The sequence below is a fragment of the Aegilops tauschii genome, chromosome 1 (assembly GCF_002575655.3).
Source record: "Aegilops tauschii subsp. strangulata cultivar AL8/78 chromosome 1, Aet v6.0, whole genome shotgun sequence".
Classification (NCBI taxonomy): domain Eukaryota; kingdom Viridiplantae; phylum Streptophyta; class Magnoliopsida; order Poales; family Poaceae; genus Aegilops; species Aegilops tauschii.
The window spans coordinates 152,515,612-152,535,595 of NC_053035.3; positions in this window are offsets into that span (position 1 = coordinate 152,515,612).

Sequence of the window (19,984 nt, forward strand, 5' to 3'; positions counted from 1 at the left end):
AAATAACGGGGAACTGTCGGTTCAACGGAATTTACTGCCCTTTTATGAAGCTTCTGATCCCTCTTGCATAAACTCGTGGTGAAATGTGGTACTGCCTACTATTCAACTGTTTCGGGTTACTCTGATACCCAGACTGCTGCTGCTGATTTCCCTGAACTGACTGTTGATGGTAACCACCCTGATTGCCTTGATTTCCTTGATGACCTTGGAATCCAGAGTTTGAACCGCCGCCACCGTAACCCGGACCCTATGAACCGGATCCTGAACCGCCACCCGGTCCATGGTTGCCTTGGAAAAGATTTGAACTCTTGAACTCCTTCATGATGTAACAATCTTTCTAGAGATGAGTAGACGGTCTTTGACGTGTACCATGCCTTGGGCAGGGCTGATTCAACAGATGCTCAAGATTCATTCCTGGTCCTCCGATCTGTGGGGGCGGTCTACCCTTACGATCTTGGCCATTATTCTGTGCATTGGTATTTGCCACAAAGTCCAAACTATTATCAGCTTTGTGCTTACCGTTACCACCTTGATTCGCCGCCGAGTTATGTTGTTGCCCTTTGGTGTTGTTGCTCTTCTTTCCCTTTCCCGGTTTGTCATCATCAGACTCGGGGTCCTTGGTACTATCAGAGTCAGCATACTTAACCAGAGCAGCCATGAGTGTCCCCATTTCATTGCAGTGACGTTTGAGCCGTCCCAATTTCAGCTTCGGGGCATGGAACGACAGTTTCCTTCCAACATTAAGACCGTTGAATCGGCATTGATACGATCCGACGAATGCAGGATTGTTGAAACCTGGCGTACCCAATGAGTCGTCGATTCACCTTCCTCTTGAACACAAGCGGCTAAATCCACAATTGACATGGGCTGCTTGCATGTGTCTTTGAAATTCTGGATAAACCGGGCCTTTACTCGGCCCATGATCCGATGGAGTTAGCAGGGAGCCCCTTCAACCAAGTATGGGCCGTCCCTTCCAACATCAAGGGGAAATACTGAGCACACGCAGCTTCGCTAACATCCAGCAATTCCATGGCCATCTCATAACTCTCGATCCATGCCTCAGGAGGTAAGTCAGTTGTGTAGTTAGGCACCTTGCGAGGACCCTTGAAGTCCTTGGGCAGACGCTCATTATGAATAGCCGGCATTAAACATGGCATGCCCATATTCTTAATGGTTACCCCCGGCTCCACCGAAGTTGTTGAACGAACCGGAGTAAGCTGACGGGCCGCGTTTTGAGGTGCTAACTCGGCCTCCCGACGTGCTTTACTTTGATCCACGACGTTCTGAGCCTCCGCACCACCGCCTGCCAGATCATGACCACGCGGTGGGTTACGGTTCTGCGCACTGCTCAACAGAGCCGGTTCATCGATATGTCTGCTGTAACTCCGGCTTGGGCGAGGGGTGGAATGAATCCTTTCCCGACTGTAAGAATAAGCCTGCTGTTGAACCAATGCCGTCTGTAACAGCTCTCGAGCCCTCCGGGTTTCAACCGCCACTGGAGACTCGCCTTCAACTGGAAGAGCCGCCAATCACGATGACGCAGCAATCATGTTATCCAAAGGGTTAGAGTAATGACCCGACGGTGTCAGCACATGCTGAGGCGGGTTGTTGTTCTGACAAGGTGGATCCGTCGTACGCGGCTGAACCGGCGTTCCCATCCCAGGCGCTTCGACCCGGTTTACGGCTGTCGGGTTACTGGTTCCTGCTCCTAGCGTGTTAAAGAGGTGTATTGCTTCATAAACCGGGGGCAGACGAGTCTGATGCCTCCTTCTCATGACATCATTCGAAGCGTTCTGGTCCAGCATGAGCCGGTAAGACTCCGCCTGAATCCGCTGCGCCTGAACATCCAAAGCGGCCCGTTCTTCAGCCATCCTGGTATTTTCCGCATTCAGCTCCTCCTTGGTATGTGCTGTCTCTTCACGTAATTTCACGATCGCCGCATCATGCTGATCCTGATCCGCCGGATTAACCACTGTGTCACCAATGCTGTCAGTTTGTCCACCAAGTCAGTTAAGACCTGGGCCGGCGGGCGCACAGGGCCTCCTGCCCTGGCAGCCGTCGCCGCAGCTAATCCGGAAATCAATTCTGCTGCCATTGATGAACGTAGCACGGGCTGTGTACCGGCCATGAAGATTGCAACCCGGTTCGGCGGTTCAAGGGGGTCCGGAATACTGTCGCCATCGGAACGACCCCCAAGCCGGCCATCTTGCAACTGGTACAATGACTCGGTCTCACCAGTGCATGACTCACCATCTGAATAGACAACCGTCTCCCTATTAGATACCGATTCCCGGTACCCGTACTCGATTGAGCCAGCCTCGGGGCCCCAGCCTGCGTCGTCGATGTAGAGCTTTCTATGACGACTCTTGGTCATCCGGCCCATAGCGTATCCTTTGAGCCCTTTGAAGTTGCCCTCTAAGAACTTGAAACCATCGTGCGATAGCCCCACGGTGGGCGCCAACTAACGTGGAATTGTCATGGCAGATGTCCTAGTGTGAGGACTTAGTCGTGGAGGCATCGCAATGGGTTACCTTAAAGGGGTTAACTAGGACAAAGGACACGAGGAGTTTATACTGGTTCGGCCCCTTGCGGTGAAGGTTAAGGCCTAATCCAGTTTGAGGTGAAATTGCTAGGGTTTCGATGACCATGGAGTGAATACGCTAAGCCTGGCTCTCAATCTGATGTTTCTTGTCCCTAAACCGTCGCCGGGTCGTCCCTTTATATACAGAGGTTGACGCCCGGCGGTTTACAGAATCCCGGCCGGCTCATAAACGTGTCCGGCTCGGTTTTCTACCCTTTCCTATCTTACAACACAAGTCATACATCACATGGCGGTTTACATCTACGGGCCCTAATCCGCCTTTGGGCCTTGGGCCTTCTTGTTAAATCTCCTCCGTAAAGCGCCATACTCCTTGTCTTCATGGGCTTCAAATATGAATAACTCACTGTGAGTATAACCCGGCCCCTCCTGGGCGGTTTATAATCAATAGTTATATCCCCAACATTAGGCCCCAGATTGATTTGAACTTGTTCATGTCAATCTTCAGTACTTAGGAAAATTCCTTCTTCAACACCTTCGCGAAAACCTTGTAACTCGCCGTGACGTCATCTTCCAAGACCATGATAATCCGCCGTGACGTCATCTGCCATTAACTTTACATAGAACACACATCTTTTAATGCATCTCCTTTAATGAATCTCCAAAAATTGAAGCGTCTGCACATCTACAGATCCGTTTTTCGACCTCCTTGATTCTCGCGCCTACCACTTATCCATTCACCTTATAAATAGGGTCGGGGTCATTTTCACTCCCCCCCCCCCGTGCCTCTTCGTCTCATCGTCTTCCTCGCGTCGCCCCGGCACTTCGAACTCAGCCGCCGCCGTCAAACCTCGTCTTTGACCTCAACTCCGGCCGCTGCATCACCCTGAACGCACCACAAATCGCGGCGGCGCCTCTCCGTTGTTCCCTCAGCCTCAGTAAGCCTCCTTTTTTCCACTGTAGATCTGTCTTTTAGGGTTTGAGTGTTCATCAGTGTTCATCGGTGTTCGTCATTGCGCATTGGTTCTTTGATTCAAACTTCAATATTTAACCTGTATGGCGATGGCCATAGTCCTTCTTTTTTCATAAGTGCATCTCGTTTAAGCAGAAACTCCAATCTGAACCTTTATCAACTGCTTTGGTATCAATATTTAGGTCTGAATATACTTTCATTTTCTAACACATGGTAGATCCAAAATTATACTGCCAACTTGTGAAACCTGTTTTTCCATCACTTGTTATTTCAGATCTGTATCTTTAATACCAATGTAGGCGGTTCAACTTTAGAAAATGATAACCCACCAGGTACCATTAGTCCCCTTAAACCGCCACTCGCTTATCGTTGTAATTCTGACAACATCAATCTTCGCTTTAGCAATTATGCCTGCTTTAACACTCTGTCCCTTAACCTGCGACGCTTTATACTTGTCAATTATGAACCTTAAACCGGCACAAACCTTCCTTCAGGTTGTCGAATAAATGGCCAAGTCTTTTTATGCTTGCAACTGGGTTCCCTCCCGGGTTACGGAAGAACAGCTGAACGGGTGTGTCACAACTGGCGCTTTAGCGAAAAAGGAAGTCATCCACTGGAGAGTTCCCGGTTCAGAAGATCATCCTGAACCCAAGGATGGAGAAGTGATTGTGTTCGTTGCTCATCTGGGTCGAGGGTTTAGCCCACCCGGATCAAACATTTTCTGTGATGTGCTTGCAAGCTTCCAACTCCACCCTCAAGATATTGGACCTAACTCCGTGTCCAATATTTGCAATTTTCAAGTGTTTTGCGAGGCTTATCTGCAAGAAGAACCTACCGTTGAACTGTTCAGAGATTTCTTCTACTTAAACCGCCGTACTAAATTTATGGATGGGCCCACTACTGAACTTGGCGGGGTTTCAATTCAGAAAAGGAAAGATGTCAGCTTCCCTCATGCCAAGCATCATAGTCACCCTAAAGACTGGAATCAGACGTGGTTCTACTGCCGAGATACGTCTCCAGCTAACGAGAATTCTCTGCCGGGTTATCGTGCACACCAGCTTACCAATACACATCCATTCCCCCAACGTCTCAGTGCCAAGGAACGAGCCAAGTATGCACCACAGCTTTCGAAGCTTTGAGTCTTTGTGGCGAACGGTTTAACAGGCATTGACTTTGTTCGTTGCTGGATATCTTGGAGCATTCTGCCTTTAAGACGTCGCCCCGGTTTAATGTGCGAGTACACAGGGGACTTGAAAGATCCTCAATAGCACATCGACATTCAGCTAACTGAGGCTGAAATTACTGAAGCTGTCAAGAAGATACTGGATGAACCAGTGGTTGTCTGCTGTAAAACAGGGCTTAGTCCCTTGTGTGTTTCAAATAAACCGCCAGTTGTAAGAATTACATAACTCCTGCTTTAATCCGATCTTTCTAACACTCCCTTATAACCTTTGTCAATCTTTAACAGGGTGATGATCCGTTCTGGAAGAAGAAATCGCAGGATAAACCGGCCAAGACGCCTCGTCCCAAGACTAAGGTTACCAAAAAACCTGCCAAGAAGAAACCCGCCGAGTCCACCGATTTGAATATCGATGATGATCTTGATAATCCGGAATCAGAGGTAGAACTTGATTCTCTTGGCTCCTTTTTCATACACCTCATTGACAATGACTATTATTAGGATGACGCTGAAGCTAGCCAGGCTGATGATGTAGAGGTAATTATTATTTCCTCCGGTTTAGATCCTCTGCCAACATAGAAAACTCGTCAAGCAAACCGTAAAGTAAGATTTTCTCACCCCCTAGCTCACTTGGATCCAAACTTTCTTTTGAAGAAGCAGCAACACGAAGCTCGCCGCACAACCCGGCATAGTGGCCAGGTGGTTACTTCGTCCGGTTTACCGAACACGCCGGTTCGTAAATGTCGCCTAGAGGTTTCACCTATTCCTGACAAATCTTATCCCAAGGTAGGTTATTTCCGGCATCCTCTGAATCCATCTGATTCAAACTATCAGGCAACATCCCATTCATCTTCTAGCGAGTCAACAGGGACACAGCTTCCACCTCTTAAAATTGTTCCTGGGTGAGCATATTAAACTAACCCTTTATACCTTGCGCTTGCTTAGCATACTAACCTTTATGCTCATTCCTTTCAGAGCCAAGGCCAGACTCATCAAAAAGGCCAAATTGAATAAACCGGCTGATGACAATACGGCCACTGAACTGGAGAAAACTCCAGAACCAGTGGAAACAAATGATGGCGCTATTCTTGATGATCCGCCACCGCAAGATCATGACTTTTTTGTTGAACAAATGGAAGTTGATCCAACGGGACATGCTGATAAACCGACAAGCCCAGTCAATGCTGCTGATAAACCACCAAGCCCAGTCAAAGCTGCTAATGACAACACGGATGATGTTGTAGTTACTGGCTTTGGCCACACCACCCCTGGCAACCCTATCACTTTGTCAAAACATAGTGCCAAGGAAGAATTTGCTGCTATGGACAAGCGCAAGTGGACAATGGATTTGTCAAGCTATGCCCACCTCAACGCCCAAGATATTCATTCTGGGTTTTTAAACCGCCTGTACACAAGCCGCGACTATGAAGCCGGTTTAGTGAACATGATGAAGGAGCGATATGAGGTAAATATTGTTAACTCTGCATAATTATTCTTCCTTCATATCCAATTTATAATATCAACTCCAGTAGCCCCCAAGGGCCGGTTTATAATATCCATATAAACTGGGACTTTGTAATACTCCAACTTTGCCTGCGTAGCCCCCAAGGGCCGGTTTATCTTTTCAAGATGAACCGAGACTTTATCCTATGAGGCGCAAACTCTTGTTTAACATCTTTGTAAACCAATTGACCACCAAGCTAATTGATGGAAGAATATCCATAGTGTTAACTTGAGCAAATATGCATTAGACCCCAAGTGCCAAGAATAATACTTGTATTGATCTTGGGACTTGTAAAAAGCTTTTTGATAAGAAGCAAATAGGCATTAACCCCCAAGTGCCAAGTGCATAACTTGATATGTGCTTGGAACTTAAAATATATATACTGCCAACTCATAAATTGAACATTGCTTGCAGGCTGATCTTAGCAAGAAAGAATCCAAAATCGCCGACCTTCAAGAAAATATTAAGTCCCAGTAAGCAGAGACTTCCAAGGCTAAAGAGGAGCTGACCAGCGCTTTAACAGCCATGGAGAAACTGAAGGAAAGCTTCAAGACTGAGCGGGCAGACTGGGACACAGAGAAAGCAACGCTGCAAAAGAGGGCTGAGGACGCAGAAGCGGCCCTTAATCCGGTAGCAGAAGAGCTGACTGGCTTGAAGCGGCAAATAAATGCCATGACAACTGCTGTGTTTGGTAAATATCCTTATCATAAGCTTTTAACATGTATTGTCCCATAAACTGCCGGTTTATCGACGTTCGTAATGATGCAGGATCTCGCATTACCCATCTGGGCTCCGATATGCAGAAGAAATTGAAGGCTTCCTATACTCTTATAGAGCAATTATATACCGGCGCACAACGGATCATCTGTACCACCTCTCATAACAAGCCGCCCCCAACTTTAATCAAGGGGACGTTGGAATGGCTGTCAATGTTACCTGCCCGGTTTGAAGAATTGAAGAAATCGGCTGCCAGAGCAGGTGCTCTTACTGCATTAACTCAGACCAAAGCGTGGATACCTGACCTTGATCCAGCCGATATTGGAAACGGCTATCCAAGCATAAAGGAGGACGGTTCAGACTTCGATAATGACGACCTCAGAGCCATAACAAGGGAAATGCGTCCACTGGGTAGCAAATTGGCTGAAGAAACTGATCTTTCACACTATCAGTCGATTTATCATGCCAACAACAAACGGGTTAATGCGCCAACTTATGATGCGCAAAATCTTATCCCACCAATCAGTAAGCATACCTATGCCCCTGATGTTGAACCCTCCACACTTATAAGTGATGAAGCTGTATTCAAGGCCCTAACTAGGATCGATTGGGCAACCATTAACTTCCAGCCATTGGGTGGAGAGGAGGAGGATGAACCGGCGCAGGATGATCCACAACCTTCGAGTCAGCCCGGCGAAGATTCATAAACCGGTGGCCGGTTTAGCTTCTGCATTCTGCAACACTTGTTGAAAACAATTATCCTTTTGGGCATCAAAGCGCCTTGTAATAGGCTAGTTTAAACGCTTGGTCTGCTATGCCATCGTGCATATTTACTTTGCATGACACTGTTAATCCGCCATGTTAAGATATGCTATGTCTGCTTATGATACTTAGTAATATGGAATCTGCTCCTGCAATTAAATGAAAATGTCCTGGCGGTTTATCGCTAGACGGGTTATCATGCCCAATAACATAGTTTATAACCCTTGTTGGGCATAAAAATAACCATATGTATTGTAAATATACCATACCTGTGATATGTTATCACACTTCTGGTTTAACAAGCCATTGTAATAAGGGTGATAAGCCACAACTTGAATACGGGTAATGATAATCTGTTTGCCGGTTTATGAATAAAACCAGGCCGGATCAATAAACACAGGATATTAGCTTACCTCTTATTTGTCACATATAATCAAAGGCCAGGTCGGGTTACTAAACACATGATAAATTACACTCATAAAGCATTATAAACCTAAAAAAGCAAGAAGGATTTAAGTAGTCATAATTGTGGTGTTGCACCGATCAAGAGGGTTTAAGCTTTGGTTCGAATACGACCAAAGCCCCCAAGTGATTTCCTTGGTGGCCTTATGCCAATCAAGAGGTGTAGCTATGGTTCGAATACGACCAAGCCCCCAAGTGATTTGCCTGGTGGCCTTATGCCAATCAAGAGGTGTAGCTATGGTTCGAATACGACCAAGCCCCCAAGTGATTTCCCTGGTGGCCTTATGCCAATCAAGAGGTGTAGCTATGGTTCGAATACGACCAAGCCCCCAAGTGATTTCCCTGGTGGCCTTATGCCAATCAAGAGGTGTAGCTATGGTTCGAATACGACCAAGCCTCCAAATGATATTGTGGGCCGTGCCCAAGGGGTACCTATGTTTGTGTTGTGTTTAACAGACTCTCTTTGGCCCGTTTTAACCTGGGTAGTAAGCCTCCAAGTTTTTTTTCAATTGGCTTATCAGTCGGTTCAAAGGGTAATCATAACTTCATGCATAAGCCGGAGGCCCCCATGTAACCAAAAAACTTTTTGAGAAAGAACGACAGAGGCCCGCTTTAGCATGGATGCCGGTTTATTATATTGATCATAATATATACATTATCGAAAATATGTACATAAGGAGAGCCTGTGGCTCAGGTGTAGTAAGGCCGAAGATGAGCAATATTCCACGGCCGGTGGGTCTCCTCCTCCGATTTACGTGAGTCTTTGTGCTCTCGAACATCGATAAGGTAGTATGACCCATTGTTCAGATTCTTGCTAACCACAAAGGGTCCCTCCCAAGGTGGGGATAACTTGTGCATATCAGTCTGATCCTGGATAAGCCGGAGCACCAAATCGCCTTCTTGAAAATTCTGGTTTTAACCCGGCGGCTGTGGTAACGATGCAGATCTTGCTGGTAAATCACCGACCGAGCCGCCGCTATGTCCCGCTTCTCATCTAACAGGTCCAGTGCTTCTTGACGTGCTTTTTCATTGTCCGCTTCAACATAAGCCGCCACGCGAGGTGAGTCTGCCGGATGTCACTAGGGAGAACTACCTCTGCTCCGTAAACCATGAAGAAAGGCGTGTAACCCGTAGATCTATTGGGGGTGGTATTAATGCTCCATAACACGGAAGGCAACTCCTCCACCCAACAACCCGGTGTCCTCTGTAAAGGAACCATAAGCCCGGGCTTGATGCCTCTCAAGATCTCTTGGTTGGCTCTCTCAGCTTGACCATTAGATTGGGGGTGAGCAACTGACGACACATCAAGCCAGATATGCTCTCGTTGAAAAAATTATTTCATAGCACCCTTGGATGGATTAGTGCCATTGTCTGTTATGATGCTGTGTGGAAAGCCAAACCGGAAAATCACCCTCTTCATGAATTGAACCGCTGTCACTGCATCACACTTGCTAACTGGCTCTGCCTCCACCCACTTAGTGAACTTATCAACCGCCACCAAAAGGTGGGTCTTCTTATCCTTCGACCTCTTAAAGGGTCCAACCATATCTAGCCCCCAAGTGGCAAATGGCCAAGTGATTGGAATCATCCTCAATTCCTGAGCCTGAACATGAGCTCGACGTGAAAACTTCTGACAACCGTCACACTTCTTGACCAAGTCCTCAGCATCAGCATGAGCCGTCAGCCAATAGAAACCGTGACGAAAAGCTTTGGCTACCAGGGATTTTGAACCGGCATGGTAACCACAATCTCCTTCATGCATCTCCCGCAAAATCTCACAGCCTTCTTCAGGAGACACGCAACGCTGAAACGCCCCTGTGACACTGCAATGATGCAATTCTCCATTGATAATGGTCATTGACTTGGACCACCGGATTATCTGCCTGGCCAAAGTTTCATCCTCAGGTAACTCGCCCCGGGTCATATATGCCAAATATGGGACTGTCCAATCCGGGATAACATGAAGAGCCGCCACCAACTGAGCCTCCGGGTCAGGAATAGCCAAATCCTCCTCTGTAGGTAGCTTGACCGACGGGTTATGCAAAACATCAAGAAAAATATTGGGCGGCACCGGCTTACATTGAGAACCCAACTGGCTTAAAGCGTCCGCTGCTTCATTCTTTCTCCAGTCCACATGCTCAACCTGATAACCCTTGAAGTTACCAGCAATAACATCCACCTCTCGTCGATAAGCTGCCATGAGTGGATCTTTGGAATCCCAAGTACCAGATACTTGTTGAGCTACCAAATCCGAGTCACCAAAGCACCTAACCCGTCTTAAGTTCATCTCCTTAGCCACTCGAAGACCGTGGAGTAAGGCCTCATACTCAGCTGCATTGTTAGTGCAAGGGAACATTAAACGGAGAACATAACAAAATTTATCACCTCGAGGGGAAGCTAGCACAACTCCAGCCCCCGAGACCTCTAATTGCCTGGACCCATCAAAGTGAATAGTCCAATATGTGTTATCCGGCTTTTCCTCTGGCGCCTGCAACTCTGTCCAGTCATTGATGAAATCCACAAGTGCTTGGGACTTGATCGCCGTAGGAGGCATATATTTTAACCCGTGAGGCCCAAGCTCAATGGCCCACTTGGCAACCCGGCCAGTTGCTTCCCTGTTTTGAATTATATTTCCCAAAGGGGCAGAACTAACCACAGTGATGGGATGACCCTGAAAATACTGTTTAAGCTTCCGGCTCGCCATGAAAACTCCGTACACCAGCTTCTGCCAATGTGGGTATCTCTGCTTGGACTCAATAAGCACCTCATAGATATAATAAACCGGCTGTTGAATCGGATATTCCTTGCCTGCCTCCTTTCGCTCTACCACAATGGCCACATTGACAGCCCGGGCATTGGCAGCCACATATAACAAAAATGGCTCTTTATCAACAGGAGCAGCAAGGACAGGTGGCTCGGCTAACTGCTTCTTCAAGTCCTCAAACGCCGCATTAGCAGCATCACTCCAGACAAAATTATCTGTCTTTTTCGTCATCTGATATAGAGGGGTAGCTTTCTTCCCCAACCAGCTTATAAACCAGCTCAGCGCTGCAATACGACCCGCCAAGCATTGAACATCATTGATACACGCCGGTTTAGACAGAGAAGTGATGGCCTTGATCTTTTCCGGGTTAGCCTCAATGCCCCTGTTAGACACCAGAAAGCCCAAGAGCATACCCGCCGGTACACCAATGACACACTTGGCCGGGTTAAGCATTATCTTATAAACTCGGAGATTATCAAAAGTTTCCTTCAAATCGGCTATCAACGTCTCCTCTTTCCTGGACTTCACCACAATATCATCGGAGCGAAAGGATCAGCTGGGCAAGCCTTGTTTAGATCCGTGTAGTCCACACACATGCGCCAAGTGCCATTCTTCTTCAGTACCAGCACCGGGTTAGCCAACCACTCAGGATGGAATACTTCAACGATAAACCCAGCCGCCAAGAGCCGGGCTACCTCCTCACCAATAGCTTTACGCCTTTCTTCATTGAAGCGGCGGAGAAACTGCTTGACCAGTTTAAACTTAGGATCAATGTTAAGAGTGTGCTCAGCGAGTTCCCTCGGTACACCTGGCATGTCAGAAGGCTTCCATGCAAAGATGTCCCGGTTCTCACGGATGAACTCGATGAGCGCGCTTTCCTATTTCGGATCCAGATAGCACTGATGCTGAACTGCTTGGATGAATCGCCAGGAACAAAATCAACTAGCTTGGTCTCATCAGCCGATTTAAACTTCAAGGCTGGATCATGCTCTGTTGTTGGCTTTTTTAAAGAAGTCATATCCGCCGGATCAACAGTCCTTAAAAAACTTCAACCCCTCTGTTGCACAAACCGACTCAGCATAAGCCGCATCACCTTCTTCACATTCCAAAGCTATCTTCCGACTCCCATGTACCGTGATGGTTCCCTTATGACCCGGCATCTTGAGCTGCAGATAAACATAACAGGGCGTTGCCATGAACATAGCATAAGCCGGCCGTCCAAACAGGGCATGATAAGGGCTCTTGATTTTCACCACCTCAAAGGTCAATGTCTCTGATCTAGAATCATGATCATCTCCAAAAGCAACTTCCAGAGCTATCTTACCAACTAGATATGCCGACTTACCAGGCACCACACCATGGAAAACAGTGTTCGACGGTTTAAGATTTTTATCTGTTAACCCCATGCGACGGAAGGTTTCATAATAAAGGATATTGGTGTTGCTTTCTCCGTCCATGAGCACCTTGGTGAACTTATACCCCCCAACTTGAGGCGCAACCACCAATGACAGGTGACCCGGATTATCAACCCGTAGTGGTTGATCCTCCTGACTCCACACGATGGGCTGCTTAGAACAGCACAAATAAGGGGGAACTGCCGGTTCAACGGAGTATACTGCCCTTTTATGAAGCTTCTGATCCCTCTTGCATAAACTCGTGGTGAAGATGTGGTACTGCCTACTATTCAACTGTTTTGGGTTACTCTGATACCCAGACTGCTGCTGCTGATTTCCCTGACTTGACTATTGATGGTAACCACCATGATTGCCTTGATTGCCTTGATTTCCTTGATGACCTTGGAATCCAGAGTTTGAACCGCCGCCACCGTAACCCGGACCCTGTGAACTGGATCCTGAACCGCCACCCGGTCCATGGTTGCCTTGGAAAAGATTTGAACTCTTGAACTCCTTCATGATGTAACAATCTTTCCAGAGATGAGTAGACGGTCTTTGACGTGTACCATGCCTTGGGCAGGGCTGATTCAACAGATGCTCAAGATTCATTCCTGGTCCTCCGGTCTGTGGGGCCGGTCTACCCTTACGACCTTGGCCATTATTCTGTGCATTGGTATTTGCCACAAAGTCCAAACTATTATCAGCTTTGCGCTTACCGTTACCACCTTGATTCGCCCCGAGTTATGCTGCCGCCCTTTGGTGCTGTTGCTCTTCTTTCCCTTTCCCGGTTTGTCATCATCAGACTCGGGGTCCTTGGTACTATCAGAGTGAGCATACTTAACCAGAGCAGCCATGAGTGTCCCCATTTCATTGCAGTGACGTTTGAGCCATCCCAATTTCAGCTTCAGGGGCGTGAAACGACAGTTGCCTTCCAACATTAAGACCGCTGAATCGGCATTGATACGATCCGACGAATGCAGGATTGTTGAAACCCAGCGTACCCAATGAGTCGTCGATTCACCTTCCTCTTGAACACAAGCGGCTAAATCCACAATTGACATGGGCAGCTTGCATGTGTCTTTGAAATTCTAGATAAACCGGGCCTATAACTCGGCCCATGATCCGATGGAGTTAGAAGGAAGCCCCTTCAACCAAGTATGGGCCGTCCCATCCAAAATCAAGGGGAAATACTTAGCACACGCAGCTTCGCTAACATCCAGCAATTCCATGGCCATCTCATAACTCTCGATCCACGCCTCATGAGGTAAGTCGGCTGTGTAGTTAGGCACCTTGCGAGGACCCTTGAAGTCCTTGGGCAGACGCTCATTATGAATACCCGACATTAAACATGGCGTGCCCAAATTCTTAATGGTTACCCCCCGCTCCACCGAAGTTGTTGAACGAACCGGAGTAAGCTGACGGGCCACGTTCTGAGCCGCTAACTCGGCCTCCCGACGCGCTTTACTTTGATCCACGACGTTCTGAGCCTCCGCACCACCGTCTGCCGGATCATGACCACGCGGCGGGTTATGGTTCCGCGCACTGCTTGACACAGCCGGTTCATCGATATGTCTGCTGTAACTCTGGCTTGGGCGAGGGGTGGAATGAATCCTTTCCCGACTGTAAGAATAAGCCTGCTGTTGAACCAATGCCGTCTGTAACAGCTCTCGAGCCCTCCGGGTTTCAACCGCCACTGGAGACTCGCCTTCAACTGGAAGAGCCGCCAATCACGACGCCGCAGCAATCATGTTATCCAAAGGGTTAGAGTAATGACCCGGCGGTGTCGGCACATGCTGAGGCGGGTTGTTGTTCTGACGAGGTGGATCCGTCGTACGCGGCTGAACCGGCGTTCCCATCCCAGGCGCTTCGACCCGGTTTACGGCTGTCGGGTTACTGGTTCCTGCTCCTAGCGTGTTAAAGAGGTGTATTGCTTCATAAACCGGGGGCAGACGAGTCTGATGCCTCCTTCTCATGACATCATTCGAAGTGTTCTGGTCCAGCATGAGCTGGTAAGACTCCGCCTGAATCCGCTGCGCCTGAACATCCAAAGCGGCCCGTTCTTCAGCCATCCTGGTATTTTCCGCATTCAGCTCCTCCTTGGCCTGTGCTGTCTCTTCACGTAATTTCACGATCGCCGCATCATGCTGATCCTGATCCGCCGGATTAACCACTGTTGTCACCAATGTTGTCAGTTTGTCCACCAAGTCAGTTAAGACCTGGGCCGGCGGGCACACAGGGCCTCCTGCCCTGGCAGCCGTCGCCGCAGCTAATCCGGAAATCAATTCTGCTGCCATTGATGAACGTAGCACGGGCTGTGTACCGGCCATGAAGATTGCAACCTGGTTCGGCGGTTCAAGGGGGTCCGGAATACTGTCGCCATCGGAACAGCCCCCAAGCCGGCCATCTTGCAACTGGTACAACGACTCGGTCTCACCAGTGGATGACTCGCCATGTGAATAGACAACCGTCTCACTGTTACATACCGATTCCCGGTACCCATACTCGATTGAGCCGGCCTCGGGGCCCCAGCCTACGTTGTCGATGTAGAGCTTTCCGCGATGACTCTTGGTCATCCGGCCCATAGCGTATCCTTTGATCCCTTCGAAGTTGCCCTCTAAGAACTTGAAACCATCGTGCGATAGCCCCACGGTGGGCGCCAACTGTCGTGGAATTGTCATGGCAGATGTCCTAGTGTGAGGACTTAGTCGTGGAGCCATTGCAACGGGTTAGTTTAAAGGGGTTAACTGGGACAAAGTACACGAGGAGTTTATACTGGTTCGGCCCCTTGCGGTGAAGGTAAAGGCCTAATCTAGTTTGAGGTGATATTGCTAGGGTTTCGATGACCAGGGTGTGAATACGCTAAGCCTGGCTCTTGATCAGATGTTTCTTGTCCCTAAACCGTCGCCGGGTCGTCCCTTTATATACACAGGTTGACGCCCGGCGGTTTACAGAATCCCTGCCGGCTCATAAACGTGTCCGGCTCGGTTTTCTACCCTTTCCTATCTTACAACACAAGTCATACATCACATGGCGGTTTACATCTACGGGCCCTAATCCGCCTTTGGGCCTTGGGCCTTCTTGTTAAATCTCCTCCGTAAAGCGCCATACTCCTTGTCTTCGTGGGCTTCAAATATGAATAACTCACTGTGAGTATAACCCAGCCCCTCCTGGGCGGTTTATACTCAATAGTTATATCCCCAACATTAGGCCCCAGATTGATTTGAACTTGTTCCTGTCAATCTTAAGTACTTAGGAAAATTCCTTCTTCAACACCTTCGCGAAAACCTTGTAACTCGCTGTGACGTCATCTTCCAAGACCATGATAATCCGTCGTGACGTCATCTGCCATTAACTTTACATAGAACCCACATCTTTTAATGCATCTCCTTTAATGAATCTCCAAAAATCGAAGCGTATGCACATCTACAGATCCGTTTTTCGACCTCCTTGATTCCCGCGCCTGCCACTTATCCATTCACCTTATAAATAGGGTCGGGGTCATTTTCACTTCCCCCCCCCCCCCCCCCCGCGTGCCTCTTCGTCTCATCGTCTTCCTCGCGTCGCCCCAGCACTTCGAACTCAGCCGCCGCCGTCAAACCTCGTCTTCGACCTCAACTCCGGCCGCTGTATCACCCTGAACGCACCACAAATCGCGGCGGCGCTTCTACGCTGTTCCTTCAGCCTCGGTAAGCCTCATTTTCTTCCATCGTAGATTAGTCTTTTAGGGTTTGAGCATTCATCGGTGTTCGTCACTGCGCATTGGTTCTTTGATTCAAACTTCAATATTTAACCTGTAGCGATGGCCATAGTCCTTCTTTTTTCATCAGTGCATCTCGTTTAAGCAGAAACTCCAATCTGAACCTTTATCAACTGCTTTGGTATCAATATTTAGGTCTGAATATACTTTCATTTTCTAACACATGGTAGATCCAAAATTATACTGCCAACTTGTGAAACCTATTTTTCCATCACTTGTTATTTCAGATCTGTATCTTTAATACCAATGTAGGCGGTTTAACTTTAGAAAATGATAACCCACCAAGTACCATTAGTCCCCTCTTAAACCGCCACTCGCTTATCGTTGTAATTCTAACAACATCAATCTCCGGTTTAGCAATTATGCCTACTTTAACACTCTATCTCTTAACCTACGACGCTTTATGCTTGTCAATTATGAACCTTAAACCGGCACAAACCTTCCTTCAGGTTGTCAAATAAATGGCCAAGTCTTTTTATGCTTGCAACTGGGTTCCCTCCCGGGTTACGGAAGAACAGCTGAACGGGTGTGTCACAACTGGCGCTTTAGCGAAAAAGGAAATCATCCACTGGAGAGTTCCCGGTTCAGAAAATCCTCCTGAACCCAAGGATGGAGAAGTGATTGTGTTCGTTGATCATCTGGGTCGAGGGTTTAGCCCTCCCGGATCAAAAAAATTCCGTGATGTGCTTGCAAGCTTCCAACTCCACCCTCAAGATATTGGACCTAACTCCGTGTCCAATATTTGCAATTTTCAAGTGTTTTGCGAGGCTTATCTGCAAGAAGAACCTACCGTTGAATTGTTCAGAGATTTCTTCTATTTAAACCATCGTACTGAATTTACGGATGGGCCCAATACTGAACTTGGCGGGGTATCAATTCAGAAAAGGAAAGATGTCAGCTTCCCTCACACCAAGCATCATAGTCACCCTAAAGACTGGAATCAGACTTGGTTCTACTACCGAGATACGGCTCCAGCTGACGAGAATCCTCTGCCGGGTTATCATGCTCACCGGCTTACCAATACACATCCATTCCCCCAACGTCTCAGCGCCAAGGAACGAGCCAAGTATGCACCACAGCTTTCGAAGCTCCGAGCCTTTGTGGCGGACTGTTTAACAGGCATTGACTTTGTTCGTTGCTGGATATCTTGGAGCATTCTGCCTTTAAGCCGTCGCCCCGGTTTAATATGCGAGTACATAGGGGACTTGAAAGATCCTCAACGGCACATCGACATTCAGCTAACTGAGGCTGAAATTACTGAAGCTGTCAAGAAGATACTGGATGAACCAGTGGCTGTCTGCAGTAAAGCATGGCTTAGACCTTTTGTGTTTCAAATAAACCGCTAGCTGTAAGAATTACATAACTCCTGTTTGAATCTGATCTTTTTAACACTCCCTTATAACCTTTGTCAATCTTTAACAGGGTGATGACCCGTTCTGGAAGAAGAAACCGCAGGATAAACCGGCCAAGACGCCTCGCCCCAAGACTAAGCTTACCAAAAAACCTGCCAAGAAGAAACCCGCCGAGTCCACCGATTTGAATATCGATGATGATCTTGATAATCCGGAATCAGAGGTAGAACTTGATTCTCTTTGCTCCTTTTTCATACACCTCATTGACAATGACTATTATCAGGATGACGCTGAAGCTAGCCAGGCTGATGATGTAGAGGTAATTATTCTTTCCTCCGGTTCAGATCCTCTGGCAACACAGAAATCCCGTCAAGCAAACCGGAAAGTAAGATTTTCTCACCCCCTAGCTCACTTGGATCCAAACTTTCTTTTGAAGAAGCAGCAACTCGAAGCTCGCCGCACAACCCGGCATAGTGGCCAGGTGGTTACTTCGTCCAGTTTACCGAACACGCCGGTTTGTAAACGCCGCCCAGAGGTTTCACCTATTCCTGACAAATCTTATCCCAAGGTAGGTTATTTCCGGCATCCTCTTAATCCGTCTGATTCAAACTATCAGGGAACATCCCATTCATCTTCTAGCGAGTCAACCGGGACACAGCTTCCACCTCTTAAAACTGTTCCTGGGTGAGCATATTAAACTAACCCTTTATACCTTGCGCTTGCTTAGCATACTAACCTTTATGCTCATTCCTTTCAGAGCCAAGGCCAGACTCAACAAAAAGGCCAAATTGAATAAACCTGCTAATGACAATACGGCCACTAAACCGGAGAAAACTCCAGAACCAGTGGAAACAAATGCTGAAGCTATTCTTGATGATCCGTCACCGCAAGATCATGACTTTTTTGTTGAACAAATGGAAGTTGATCCAACGGGCCATGCTGATAAACCGACAAGCCCAGTCAAAGTTGCTGATAAACTGCCAAGCGCAGTCAAAGGTGCTGATGACAACACGGATGATGTTGTAGTTACTGGCTTTGGCCACACCACCCCTGGCAACTCTATTGCTTTGTCAAAACATAGTGCCAAGGAAGAATTTGCTGCTATGGACAAGGGCAAGTGGACAACGGATTTGTCAAGCTATGCCCACCTCAACGCCCAAGATATTCATTCTGGATTTTTAAACCGCCTGTACACAAGCCGCGACTATGAAGCCGGTTTAGTGAACATGATGAAGGAGCGATATGAGGTAAATATTGTTAACTCTACATAATTATTCTTCCTTTATATCCAATTTATAATATCAACTCCAATAGCCACCAAGGGCCGGTTTATAATATCCATATAAACCGGGACTTTGTAATACTTCAACTTTGCCTGCGTAGCCCCCAAGGGCCAGTTTATCTTTTCAAGATGAACTGGGACTTTATCCTATAAGGCGCAAACTCTTGTTGAACATCTTTGTAAACCAATTGACCACCAAGATGATTGATGGAAGAAAATCCGTAGTGTTAACTTGAGCAAATATGCATTAGCCCCCAAGTGCCAAGAATAATACTTGTATTGAGCTTGGGACTTGTAAAAGGCATTAGCCCCCAAGTGCCAAGTGCATAACTTGATATGTGCTTGGAACTTCAAATATATATACTGCCTACTCATAAATTGAACGTTGCTTGCAGGCTGATCTTAGCAAGAAAGAATCCCAAATTGCCGATTTTCAAAAAAATATTAAGTCCCAGCAAGAAGAGACTTCCAAGGCCAAAGAGGAGCTGACCAGCGCTTTAACAGCCATGGAGAAACTGAAGGAAAGCTTCAAGACTGAGCGGGCAGACTGGGACACAAAGAAAGCAATGCTGCAAAAGAGGGCTAAGGACGCAGAAGCGGCCCTTAATCCGGTAGCAGAAGAGCTGACTGGCTTGAAGCGGAAAATAAATGCCATGACCACTACAGTGTTTGGTAAATATCCTTATCATAAGCTTTTAACATGTATTATCCCATAAACTGCTGGTTTATCAACGTTCGTAATGATGCAGGATCTCGCATTACCCATCTGGGCTCTGATATGCAGAAGGAATTGAAGGCTGCCTATACTCTTATAGAGCAATTATATACCGGCGCACAACGGATCATCTGTACCGGCTCTCATAACAAGCCGCCCCCAACTTTAATCAAGGGGACATTGGAAAGGCTATCAATGTTACCTGCCTGGTTTGAAGAATTGAAGAAATCGGCTACCAGGGCAGGTGCTCTTACTGCATTAACTCGGGCCAAAGCGTGGATACCTGACCTTGACCCGGACGATATTGGAAACGGCTATCCAAGCATAAAGGAGGATGGTCCAGACTTCGATAATGACGACCTCAGAGCCATAACGAGGGAAATGCGTCCACTGGCTAGCAAATTGGCTGAAGAAACTGATCTTTCACACTATCAGTCGATTTATCATGCCAACAACAAACGGGTTAATGCGCCAACTTATGATGTGCAAAATCTTATCCCGCCAATCCGTAAGCACACCTATGCCCCTGATTTTGAATCCTCCACACTTATAAGTGATGAAGCTGTATTCAAGGCCCTAACTG